At 35.1% G+C, this 13,210-nt stretch overlaps 1 non-coding gene across 1 annotated transcript; it reads right to left on the bottom strand.

Annotated features, from left to right (window-relative positions):
- Positions 1-9,024: 9,024 nt before the first annotated feature.
- TRNAY-GUA (transfer RNA tyrosine (anticodon GUA)) lies at positions 9,025-9,109 on the bottom strand. Its single transcript is given in 2 exon segments — positions 9,025-9,060; positions 9,073-9,109. It is a non-coding gene; the product is annotated as a tRNA-Tyr (tRNA).
- Positions 9,110-13,210: the final 4,101 nt, after the last annotated feature.

Below are 13,210 nucleotides of genomic sequence, written 5' to 3'. Positions count from 1 at the left end.
TACATTTTATAACTTATTTACATGTTTTACCAGAAACTTAAGTAAAAAAGAAATAGATAAGACGTCTACACTTGTGGTTCAAGAGCTGTTTGAAAAGTTAAATGTAGAACAACAGTGTATTGAAATTGATGAAGAGGAAGACATAAAAATGTAGAATATAAATTTAATAAAAATTAGGTTTAATAGAAATAGTAAAGATGTTAAAACTAACTAGATATGACTACTGGTGGGAAATATTGAATAATACCTTAAGTTGATCATTTTAAATAAATATATGAATTGTGAAGAACGTTATGTAATTATAACAGTAGGTAGACAAACAACGATTTATAAACATAAAGAAATGTTTTACTGATGACAGAAAATAGTGAACATAGGTCTTCTTGAAACATGTAATATGTTCCACCATGGATAAAACTATTGTTTTTGTGCTTATAATCAATTGTTCACCCCTATCTATTATTTCAACAAAATTTAGTAGATTTAAGAAATTTATTGTTTCAACAAGATTTGTGAATACTGGAATTGAATAGTGTAAGTCTGTAGAAAAGCTATCTATACAGTTAAGAAAGATTTTGTAAGTCAATAATAATGTATTTTCTTATAGCAAAGCCACATCAGGCTATCTACACTGTCCATCATGGGGAATCGAACCTCTGATTTTAGCGTTGTAAATTCGTAAACACGACGCTGTACCATCGGGGGACAGAATGAATAATAAACACATTCTTTTACCTTTCGGTTTACAGGCGTTATAAATCAATCTAGTGATGAATGAACTGACAATGTCATAAATAATTTTGTTTTTATACAAATTAACAGAGAAAGTACAAAATATGATGATAATTATATACGCTGCTGGCTAAAATCTTAAGGCCAATGAAAATACGCATTTTGAGTGGTTGAGTCTAAGGGAAAATAAAAATAAAAAACTTTTTTTGGCGTTTAATAGGGAAAATGTGAACACTATGAAATTAGCCTAAATACTAGCTGGTCAAAAGTTTAAGACCATACCAAAAGAAGTCCTAAACAGGGTAGGAAATGCCCGACAAGAGGTCTCAGTAGTGAGTTGCACGGCCGTCATTGCAACTAACTTCAAACATTCGCTTTGGCATGGTCGATATAAGGGTTTGCAGAAGGCTGGCTCGAATGTTATTCCAAGTGGTGAAGATGGCTTTACGAAGAGTATGCACTGTTTGTAATTGACGTCCATTTTTATAGACTTCCCTTGCCATCCATCCCCAAACATTTTCAATGGGGTTCAGTTCGGGCGAACACGCTGGATGGTCCAAAAGAATCACGTTATTCGCCATGAAAAAGTCCTTTATCCTGCGGGCATTGTAGACTGCAGCGTTGTCCTGCTGAATGATCCAATCATTTACACACAAGCGAGGACCTTCAGTCAATAAGGATGCTCTCTCTAACATGCCCTCTCTAGCTGCTGTTTGACTTCCCTGTATAACCTGAAGCTCCATTCTTCCATGGAAGGAGAAAGCATTCCAGATCATGATGGAACCTCCTCCACTGTGTTGTGTAGAAAATGTCTCCGGTGGGATATCCTTATCGTGCCAGTAACGTTGGAAACCATCTGGACCATTCAGGTTAAATATTTTCTCATCAGAGAAGATAACCTTCGTCCACTTTTCTACGTCCCATGTTTGGTGCTTCTCAGCAAAGTTAAACCGAGCTGTTTCGTGGTGTGAAAGGAGGCGTGGCCTTTGAAGACGTTTACGGCGAAATTTTCTTGTGCCGACCATTTGAAATTTTCGTTCCGTATCCCTCAGGGTCTTTTAAGAAATTTGCAACAGCAGTTTTACCATGCCCAATCTCACCAACGGTGGCTCGTTGAGAGAGACCTTGCTTTTGCAGCTGAACAATTCTGCCACGTTCAAACTCTGTCAACTTTTTAGCCTTTGCCATGTTTTTACCCAATGTAACACAGGAGATGTCAGTGGGAGATGTTGACAACGCTAATGCTTGAACACAAATGACTAAATTTCGTTACGTGTTTACCAATTAACGCTTCCTTTCAGTATGGTCTTAAACTTTTGACCAGCTAGTATTTAGGCTAATTTCATAGTGTTCACATTTTCCCTATTAAATGCTAAAAAAGTTTTTTATTTTTATTTTCCCTTTTCTCATTTACATCTTTCGAAGTTTACTCGAATAAGTGGTTGAGTCTAACAACGCAAAATGCATATTTTTTTTATGTTCATTGGTTTTAAGATTTTGGCCAACAGTGAATATATTATGATTAAAACATAATTGGCCTGTAAAAAAATATATCAGCACCTTAGATTAAATTATAAACATGGAACTAGTTCTGTGATAATATAAAACTGTAAATATATGATCATGTAGTTTTCATGTTTATGTACAGAAATATATTTCTGATGTTTAATTTAAAATATAAAACATTTTTATTCATCTGTGGTATGTTAAGAAAAAGGACATAAACATGTTTATTCTGTTGATTTTTCAAAAATTTGGAAAACTATGAAGAATCTTGTAAAAAAATTGAAAATATTTACAGATAGTGGTGACTGTGTCTCTACTTTATCAAATTTACCTACATAGCTGTAGCAATTAACAGTGTTAACTTTTACCTCATACAGTGGCGTTAACCCATGATCTAATAATGTCTCCACATATAAATAATAGAAACTGCATTGTGAGGTGACTGTTAACCAACAATGTCTTAAGTAGGTTTGTGGATCAGTTGAAGCCTATTATTACTTTTCTTGAAGAAAAGAAAAGATTCTATCCTCAACTGGAAAATGATGACTGAATATAAGATCTAATGTTCCTTACTGACATAATGAATCATCTACAAACTCTGAACTTGGCACTCCAGAGGAAGGATAAGATTGTTTCTGAGCTTACTCAGACAATTTTCAGCTTTCAGAATAAAATAAGACTTTTCAAAGAGACAAATTGTCAAGAAACTTCAGTTACTTTCCCAATCTCAAAAGGAGAGTAAATACATTCCCTGACATTGAAATAAAAGACCACAAACCGGAAGAATACAAAGATAAATTACAAGGACTGTTTGATATTTTCCTAGACAGGTTTGAGGACTTGCAGAACCTGAAGCCCTGCTTCGCCTTTCTTGTAAATCTTTTCATGGTTGATGTGATCAGTGATGGTTGTCCAGTTCTCGAACATCTGGTGTGGAAATTGAACTAATCGAACTACAGGAGGACCTGGGTCTAAAGATGATAAATAAATCTCATTCTACAATTGAGTTCTGAAAGCAAGTTCCAGAAATAAACTATCTTGAACTGAAGAAAACCAGTGTGCGACTCATCTCAATTTTCAGCACAACATACTGCTGTGAATCACTGTACTCTGTAATGAAGTTTGTGAAGTCGAAGCATCATGCAATCCTTACAAATCAACACCTGTCGTAGCTAATTCGTAAAGACTTGATAACATATCAGCAGGAATTTTAACGATTCACAACCAAGTTGGAAACTCACAAGACCTCTACTAGCAGTAAATAGCCTGATAATTGTATCAATGTCTGTTTGTGTTAGAAAAATATTATGATAAGACTAAAATTTTGTAAGGTGGTATCTGATTAAAATATCTCTAATTTTGTTGTTTTACATATTATCCTCCATGTTTTGACCAGACAAATTAATATCATTAAAAATACCTGTTTTTACCTCTTTTATTTTTATTCTTGGCAGTTTCATTTAATGTTAATGAAATGCAAATTTGTATATTTATTTTTCTTAGATGTGTCTGTTGTTCATTACCGTATTAAATACGCTCAATATAGTTAAAACAATAATCAGCCAAGATTTTGAAAACATTTTGTATATATATGTGTATTTTGTGATTATTGAAAGTAATACAAACTAACAGTTTAAAAACTACATACATTAATAAATATTATTACGTACATGTATTCATAAATATTTTTGTAACAAAATGTACATTTAACAATAAAAACGTGTGTGTAATATTTGTTCATGTCTTGAGGCTCTCAAACATCTGAAGTTTACCATATGTGGTTCTTAACGTTAAGCAAGTTTGACCACCACTGGCATAAAACGTAATCGGTTGTAGAAATTTGTCTATATTGAAACATACCGATGACATGGTTAACTTAAATTGTGTAATACTAACACGAATCTTTGTAAGAAATTCAAACAAACGCTTTACATAATTCTGAAGAAGTATTGTATCTTTATATTTTTCTATGATAATTTGTAAACGTCACTATCATTATTTAGATTTTTTAAATTGTAAAACAAACAAAGAATTATTAATATATCTTTAAATCGTTTAATGAATATGACATTAATTTAGTTGTCATTGTATTTCGAACCTTTCAATGTTTCGGGAAGTCCTTTATCATACACTGCAACATCTCTCTAAGTCAGACATGTCTTCATCACGTGCCTGAAAACATGTATATACGTCATAAATTAATAAAAAACTCCTAACAAAACATATGCATAACACTTAGTACTAGATTATCATAACGAATAATCAACTGTACATGTTTTAAATTTATTAATCATATACGTTCCCTTTCTCATCAATACGTTTAAGCACAAATAAAAAAATTCAATCACAACTTTCTTCACTAACATTAGTGTGTGTATTTATTAGAGCACATAATATATGTAAAAATAAAAATAACTTAGTACAAAATGGATCAGGGACTAGCTGAGTTCCAATGTGGTGTAACCATGGTAACAAACACTAAATATATTTGTGCCACATACTTCTCTTCATTGTTTGGTATCATTATACAAATATGTCAGCTTCTCTTGTTTCTTCCATCTTTTCTACTGGTTGACACATAAAGTTGAGATATTTCTTTGGAGTTCCAAAGTCATTTAATGATATAACAGTTTTAGTAAAAGTCCAATGAGACTAAAGTTTGAACATCAATATCCAAGTATTTTATAAAGTAAAAATAACACGAGTAGGATGGGGTTAATAAAGATAACTGATTCTGTTATGTAAGTTATATTGTAATTTCAGTTTGACAAATAATACGAAACATGTTGGTCTAATAACACAAACCATCAAGTTCTCAGGATTGTAGTTTCAAGTTAAACAGCTTTGTATATAATTTGAACGAAATAATATAGGCTTGAGGGTTTAAAAAATAATCAGACTTTATGTATGGATAAAACAGTCACAGTTATTTATATATATAACTCGAACGAATAAATTTCTTCAACTTGTGTTGAATAAAGTAAATAATTATTATGTAACTTGTAACAGATAGATATCTTTTTACGGAATTTCAGTCCTGTTATTATAAAACTTTTCGAAAATGATAGAGTGGAGACGCCGGGTATCGATCGTGGTATTTCCATCTGCCACGCGAGCGCTCTCCCATTCGATCTATTTCTCCTACTTAGTAAGATTTAGTAGTACAATACTTAATTAATACAAATATCGAGATTTTTGTTTTTCTTGTTAACGTTTAAAGTGTATTAGAACTGGTTTAGCAAGTGATACGAAAGTTTGTCAGTAAGTAAACGTCGGGTTAAGTAACACCCAGACAAGCCGTATTTCACGTACAGGTTTTACTGTATCGTTTTATGATTCACTTGATACTATAAAAACTTTATAAAATATCTGAAGTAATAAAACACGTAACGTCTCTTTCTTCACTCAAAATATGATCAGTTCATCTTAAAACAAAGTCATGAGTCTAATGATAAAAGTGAGTTAATATAAAATAAAAGAATATTTCTGTCACATAGAACCAGCATATCAAGGTTTGTTAGTAAATGTTATGTTTCTAATGCAGCATATCTTCATCTTTATTAACGTCTTTATTTGTGTAAAACGTTATCAAACAACCATTCTTCAATCTCCAAGTACACCTGTGTGAGAGATTAGATAAAATAAGTTAGATTCCTTTCAGAAGACTTTTGTATCAATTTGTTACTTTACGTTAACCCTACATACTCTGTTAACTATCTATGTTAGTGTTCAGTACAATATATTGTACGGCTGAGCTTTCAGTACAATATATTGTACGGCTGATAGTTCTACAATATTTTATTCATATAGATCTTATGGTTCTACTTTAATAGACTGCTTCTTATGGAGTTTTTCTTTTTAATTTCACCATTTTGTTTACCACTCATGAAGACTGAAAAACTTTTTTTTAACACAGGATACATCGACCTTTAACAACAACAACACTTTATATACATAAACACATAAGTAAGTATAAAAACACGTGTTCATTTCCAAGGGCCGTGGAATGGCCTGGTGGCCAGAATCATCGAATAACGACTAGTGGGACGCGGGTTTACATTCTATCACCGATGGTGCTGAACTTTTCAGCCGTGGGAGCGTTATAACGTGATGGTTAATTCTATTATTTATTGATAAAAACTAGATCAAGATGTTGTTGTATAGTCCATCATTTCAAAGTTAGTAATAGTTAACACAGGTAACACCCAAATGGCACCAAACGAACACGAAAATTATATCTTATTTTGTGATATATCTTCTAACTTCATGAACATGAATGATATAAGTCTCTGTTAAATAACAGAAATATAATATCATGAAACTTCATGAGGAAACATAACCAGTTAGATTTGTTGTACAGATTTACATGGATGGTGTTACAGAAGTTTATATACTTATCTGTTCTGTATGGTCATTGTTTCACTTATATATAACTGTGGTTTGTCTTCTATATTTTCTTCAATAACATATGAATGATAAAGTTTTATGTTCTAGATGTAACTTTTAGTTTTAAACCTCAATGAATAATTTAAAATTTAATACATATATCAAGTTGATATGGACCATCTTACCTTACAATAATTTAGTTTTGTCATAGTTGTAGCAGATATGTTGTATAACGTTAAGAAGGAAAGTAAAATCACAGGGGTAACATTAACCATGAGGAGTAAATCAGCTTTTGTAACAATCCTAATGTTATTACAACAGTTAAATCGTCAACGGTTTCAAAAAACATTGTATAGAAATGTCTATAAAGATGTTGATAGTTATGTAGCTTATACTTGGTCTGGAATGTTTTGACATTTTAGTTACATGGGGCGATTATAGGTGACGAGTGTGTGTGTGTTTTTATTGTAGCAAAGTCACATCAGGCTATCTGCTGAGTCCATTGAGGGGAATCGAACCCCTGATTTTAGCGTTGTAAATCTATAGACTTACCACTGTACCAGCGGGCAAAATAGATGATGAATTGAACGAATAAATGAATCTTTTATGTAAATAAATATATATTTCAAATAAAATCGATACATAACACTATGTAACAATGAATTTTGTTCCTGGGTAGTATGTGTTATTTCTTAATTGCTTATGTTGTAAAAGTACAAAAAATGGCCATTATTCCCTTCAAACTTTGCTTTTGTGACCTGGATAATGAAATTTAGAAATTAACCTATTTTCTATGTAAAAACGGGCAAATTTGCATATTTTCATTTACATAAAGTCTGAATAAAACAACATATGAATCAAGATTCACATGTATTTACACTAAAGTTATACAAAAATGGAGAAAAATGTTTACAAGTGAGTAGTTTTTCAATATTCGCGACTGTAATGTAAACCACTTTTACGTATCAGCCCCCAAATATAGTCTCCCATCATGTTTTCGTTATACGCTCCTTGGTAGCGGCGTTCAAAGTCCAGTATATCTTGGTGGAAGCGTTCGCCTTGCTCCTCTGATATGCTCCCATGCTCTCCTTGAATTTATTAAAATGAGCGTCAAAGATATGGACTTTCAGGGACATCCTGCAGCTCATTTTGCCGTAGTTCTTCACCAGAGCCTAAACCAGTTCCACATAACTTTCGGCCTTGTAATTGCCCAAGAAGATCTTGGATCCAGGATCTTCTTTATTTGTGGTCCAACGAAGACATCAGCTTTGACCTTTGCCTCAGACAGCTTGGGGAAGAAGTCTCGAAGGTACTCGAAGACTGCAAACTCCTTATCAAGAGCTGTGACAAATTGTTTCATAAGACCCAATTTTATGTGCATTGGTGGGAACAACACCTTCCGGAGGTCCGCTAGTGGCTCACACTTGACATTGTGCCTCCCCACAGAAAACTCGGTCCGTTGCGACCAGTGCTTCCTGTTGTAGTGCGCTGCGGTGTCCTTTCTGTCCCAAAGGCAAAGATAACAGGGAAACTTTGTAAAGCCTCCTTGGAGATCCATCAGGAATGCCACCATTTTGAAGTCTCCAATAACCTCCCAGCCATACTCATCATATTTCAAGGCTTCTAGCAATGTCTGGACACTGTTGTATTCCTCTTTGAGGTGCACCGAATAAGCCAAGGGAAGAGACGGATACTTATTCCCGTTATGGAGCAGCATAGCTTTGAGGCTTCTACAACATTCTAGAAAATTCTTGTAAGTTCTAAAAAATACTGAATCAGCTACTCAGCACTGAATCTTCTTGGAATGTTCTGGAAAATGGGTATATTTGAAAATTTCATTACCCAGTTCACAAAAGCAAAGTTTGAAGAGAAAAATAGGTATTTTCCATTTACTTTAGGTATAAGCAATTGGGAAATAACACTTTCTGCTCAGGAACAAGAAAAAGTAAAAATGTCTTTAACAAAGTGTTATTAAACAATTCCAGGAAAGGTTGCAGGCCGGACAGCCAGGAACTATCAGTTATACCTGTCTGAAGAGCTGATTTTCGCCGTTTACATGAATTATTGATACTTAAAAGAAAAATGTTGTTTGCCAAGATAAAACTGTTTACTTTTAGAAGGAGATACATTAACTATTTTTTTATTTATCAGTTAGAATATCTTGTAGGTTTATAACATTCAACAATGAGAAGACATGTATATTAGTAAGTAATAATCAAACTCTGAACACCCCCCAGTGGCTCAGCGGTATGTCTGCGGACTTACAACGCTAAAAACCGGGTTTCGATATCCGTGATGGGCAGACTACAGATTACCCATTGTGTAGCTTTGTGCTTAATTCAAAACAACAACAAGTACAAACGAATAAAAAATATATTTTTGGTGAAGGAAAAAAAGTGATCCGACGAGGCGGATTTGAACCACCGACCTATGGATAACAGAAAACAACTACAGTCCACCGCTCTACCAACTGAGCTATCGTCGGATATATATTTCTTCTTTATTATTTTAAAAGTTTGTTTTAATTTCCTTGGTAATAGTTCTATAAATCATTTTTTCTAATTTATTATTAGTTTAGTTTCATATATAATGCATCTTTTCTATAAAATCAAAGTTAATGTATTACCCTGAAGCTCGATTAATCACTACACTGTGAAATGTCACATTATTCTCTATGTTTAAAGCAACTATTTACATATTACAAATGTAGAACACGTTTTTATTTCAACGTCTAATGAGTGGTTTAATTTGTAATTCTTTCACGTTCGGTTTTGTCCACGATTAATTAAAATCTCCACATTATTCTCTAGATAAAATAAATTTAATCTGCTAATATATATAACATGGCGTTACGAACAAACGGAAAATCAAAGAAGCCCTACTTAAACAACTAAAACCAAAATTAAACCAATATAAAGGAACACCTTTATTTCTATACTAATTAATAACCTAACATCCACCTGTATCGCCCTCTATAATCTGGTACCCGTTTATACTCTCGTCCCTAAGACATGTGCCCGTTAACGGTCATATTCAAACTCTTTCTTTCTGGACCTGAAAATGACCTAGGAAGGTGGAAACGTTGTTCTCTCCTTATCAATATTGGCCCGGCATGGCCTAGTGCGTAAGGCGTGCGACTCGTAATCCGAGGGTCGCGGGTTCGCGCCCGCGTCGCGCTAAACATGCTCGCCCTCCCAGCCGTGGGGGTATATAATGTCACGGTCAATCCCACTATTCGTTGGTAAAGAGTAGCCCAAGAGTTGGCGGTGGCGGTGGGTGGTGATGACTAGCTGCCTTCCCTCTAGTCTTACACTGCTAAATTAGGGACAGCTAGCACAGATAGCCCTCGAGTAGCTTTGTGCGAAATTTCCAAACAAACAAAAAACCTTATCAATAAAAGTGTTGATATCCATATCAGCCGTTCTGAGATACATTTTTATTTCAAGTGGGTTTCTCGTCATTAAGAATTACTTCACCACGGCGACAAAACGAGAAGTGCAAGTCTTTCGTGTTTCTTTGTTCACTGTGTAATCTATTTTAAACTCCATTTTGCTTGAACTTACCTACATTACGCCATTGTTAACCGTACATGCTTGTACAGTCCTAACGAAACAAAGAAACTTAAATCAAAAAATCATCAGCAGAAGAAATGACATTTATTCCATCCAACAGTGAAGAAAGGAAAAAACTAATCCCTACTTTTGTGAAGACAAAACTATCGAAGAATTATACCCAGTGTACAAATATTATCCATAACTTACAGAAAAAACTGCTAAAAGCCATGTTAAGCTCGAAATGTAAAGAACTAAATGACCTAAAGGAACAAAAATCTAGACTGTTAACTGGCCTGCTGCATTCAACCAGATATTTATGGACTTATACAACGTAACATTAATCAACACAATAGTAAGAACGACAAGGAAAAAAGAATGTCCGCCACAACAAGAAACTTGATAAATTGAGGTGCCAACAACAAAAAAGACGCCAACACGACGAACCACCAACAAATCTCGTAATAACAAATCCGACCGAAAATTAAGCAATAAAGAAATTCATCTACTCAACAAAGGACTCAATTTTACAGTAACACCGAGAAATATTCATTTATTGAAAAGAAAGCCTGCCTGGAAGACCTAGCTAGAAGACTGGTGATCTACTCTAGACAAACTGAGAACACCAATAAAACAACGAAAAACAACCGTCAGAAAGAAGACAACTTCAACAACAATTCCATCGACAACCAACAACCTATTTTTCCAGGTAGAACTTAAAACATCTATTGACCCGAAACACCTAAAAACAGAACTTAAACAACTTTTTCAAAGAATTTTCACACAAAACTATCATAATTTCACAGAAAAGAATTCTAAACAACAACCTCATACAAAAAGATATCAATTCTATAAACAACTTAAAACAAGACAACAACATCAAAATTCTAAAACAAAATACTACTACAAATAAAAAACCTAACACAATCTCATCTCAGAAAACATTTATTCTACGAAAGACCGACTCACGTACACCACAACTATACCACACCCCAAACCTCCTAAACCTGATTGTCCACTAAGACCCATAATGTTGACCTACGAGTTATTTAACTACAACCTCGGTAAATATATAGGGTGGGTAACACACCACTTTGGTCTTAAATTCTTGTAGACCTTGGGTCAATCGGCTGATCCATTTGGGCTAGGGTCAACCAGTTACCAGTGTTGGATGTTCCGAACAGATGTTGTGGACATTGTAACTGATGCTTGTGTTTGGGTTTAGTGCTCACGAAACCCTGGCATTGCTGCAGTGTCCTTGTTTGGCATTGTAGTGCCCTCGTAGGGCTCCATGGTGGGTGGGGTCAGTGGGCACCAAAATATTCCTTTTTTATTATGGATCTTGCAAATAAAAACTTAAATAAAATAGTGAAAAACAGTCCATAGGTAAACGACCACGTCTTCAAGATTCTGAGCAGCAATCTTCAACATCTGTAACACTCGTTGTACCTCATTTTCTTATACTACATTCTCTTTTAGACAAATATTTAGAGCAAATTTCTCCATTTTTCATTCAGAAGGGACTGGAAGGACTTTCTGGCTCTTAAAAATCATTAAAGAAGCTTCAATCTGGTGACATATTGGTGGAAACATCCACATCTCAACATAGTGAACTCCTCTTTCATTCAAAGGCGACTGGGGTTATACCTATTGAGGTTACACCTCGTGCTACTTTGAATTCATCACGAGGAGTTATTGTTGAGAGGGATTTGAAGAACATCCCAGAGTCAGAGATTCAAGCTGGTTTCTTCATCCAAGGAGCTTTTGCAGTGAGGCGTATCTCCACTCACAAAGGTGAAATTACGATGCTGACCAATGTCCTCATTCTGACATTTACATTATCACGTCCACCTGGCCACCATCAAGGCAGATTATCTTAATTACAGGGTATGGCCATACATTCCAAACCCTCTCAGAAGTTTTCAGTGTCAACGGCTCAGTAACTCGAAGATATTATGTCGTGGTTCCTTGACGTGTGCTCGTTGCAGTGGCAAGGACCACGATGCCTATGAGTGTGAAACAGACCCTCATTATTTAAGTACTGTTTTTACGTGTTTCGGGTCAATAGATGTTTTCAGTTCTACCTGCAAAGATAGGTTGTTGGTTGTCGATGGAATTGTTGTTGAAGTTGTCTTCTTTCGTTCTTGCCCTAAATGGCTGGAAGAAAAAAGTGCAGCATTTGAAGACGATTCAAAACATTAGTCATCCTGCTGCACTTCGTTCCATCACTATTCTCTATGCCTCCAAAAGAATCATTCTCAAACCAAATGAAAAGTCTCGTGTCAGTCTTCAAACATGAGGTATATTGAGCGGCAGCTACAGATTGCCTTCTGTCGTTTACTGAAGTAGACCACAGCAAAGGACTTTACCTTCTGTCTCTCCATAAAATCGTTTGCATGCACTTTTGTCACCAACGGGGTATTCATCCTGATCCTAAACTCTGTATCGGTAAAGTTGTGCTGCCTGTGACCCCTGAGACAAAGTTGATTTTTATACCATACATCAAGCAACTACAGGTAAAATGCACAAGAGCACTGAACATCCTTCGTGTTCTCTCTTCTATGCTTCCATGTTCTATGCTAAAAATATATCGTGCTGTTATTCGATTGAAACTCGACTATGGATCACTGGTCTATGGCTCTGCCAGACCTTCAGCCTTAAAGATGCTGGACCCCATTCATCACCAAGGACTTCGGTTTTGCAGTGGGGCTTTCTGCATTTTCTGAGTTCAGAGCTTATACATAGAGTCTCATGAGCCTTCTTTGCACCTCTCCCGTTTGCAACTCTCTTTAGTGTATGCTTCTAAACTTCGTTCGTTACCAAAGCATTCCACCTAGGGTTATGTTTTCCTTCCTCGATGGGCCATACTTTTTCAGAACAGATAATCTGCCATTGCTCCTTTTGGCCTTCTATCCAGATGCAGTTGGATGAATTGGGTCTGTTCTTGGATAACATTGCTGTATCCACTGGTCAGCCCATCCCACCATGGCTTCTTACAGCTCCCAAATGTGACCTATCTTTAAGTCATCTGAAAA

The sequence above is a fragment of the Tachypleus tridentatus genome, chromosome 6, assembly GCF_004210375.1.
Source record: "Tachypleus tridentatus isolate NWPU-2018 chromosome 6, ASM421037v1, whole genome shotgun sequence".
NCBI classification, from domain to species: domain Eukaryota; kingdom Metazoa; phylum Arthropoda; class Merostomata; order Xiphosura; family Limulidae; genus Tachypleus; species Tachypleus tridentatus.
This window is presented reverse-complemented; position numbering and strand designations above follow the sequence as displayed.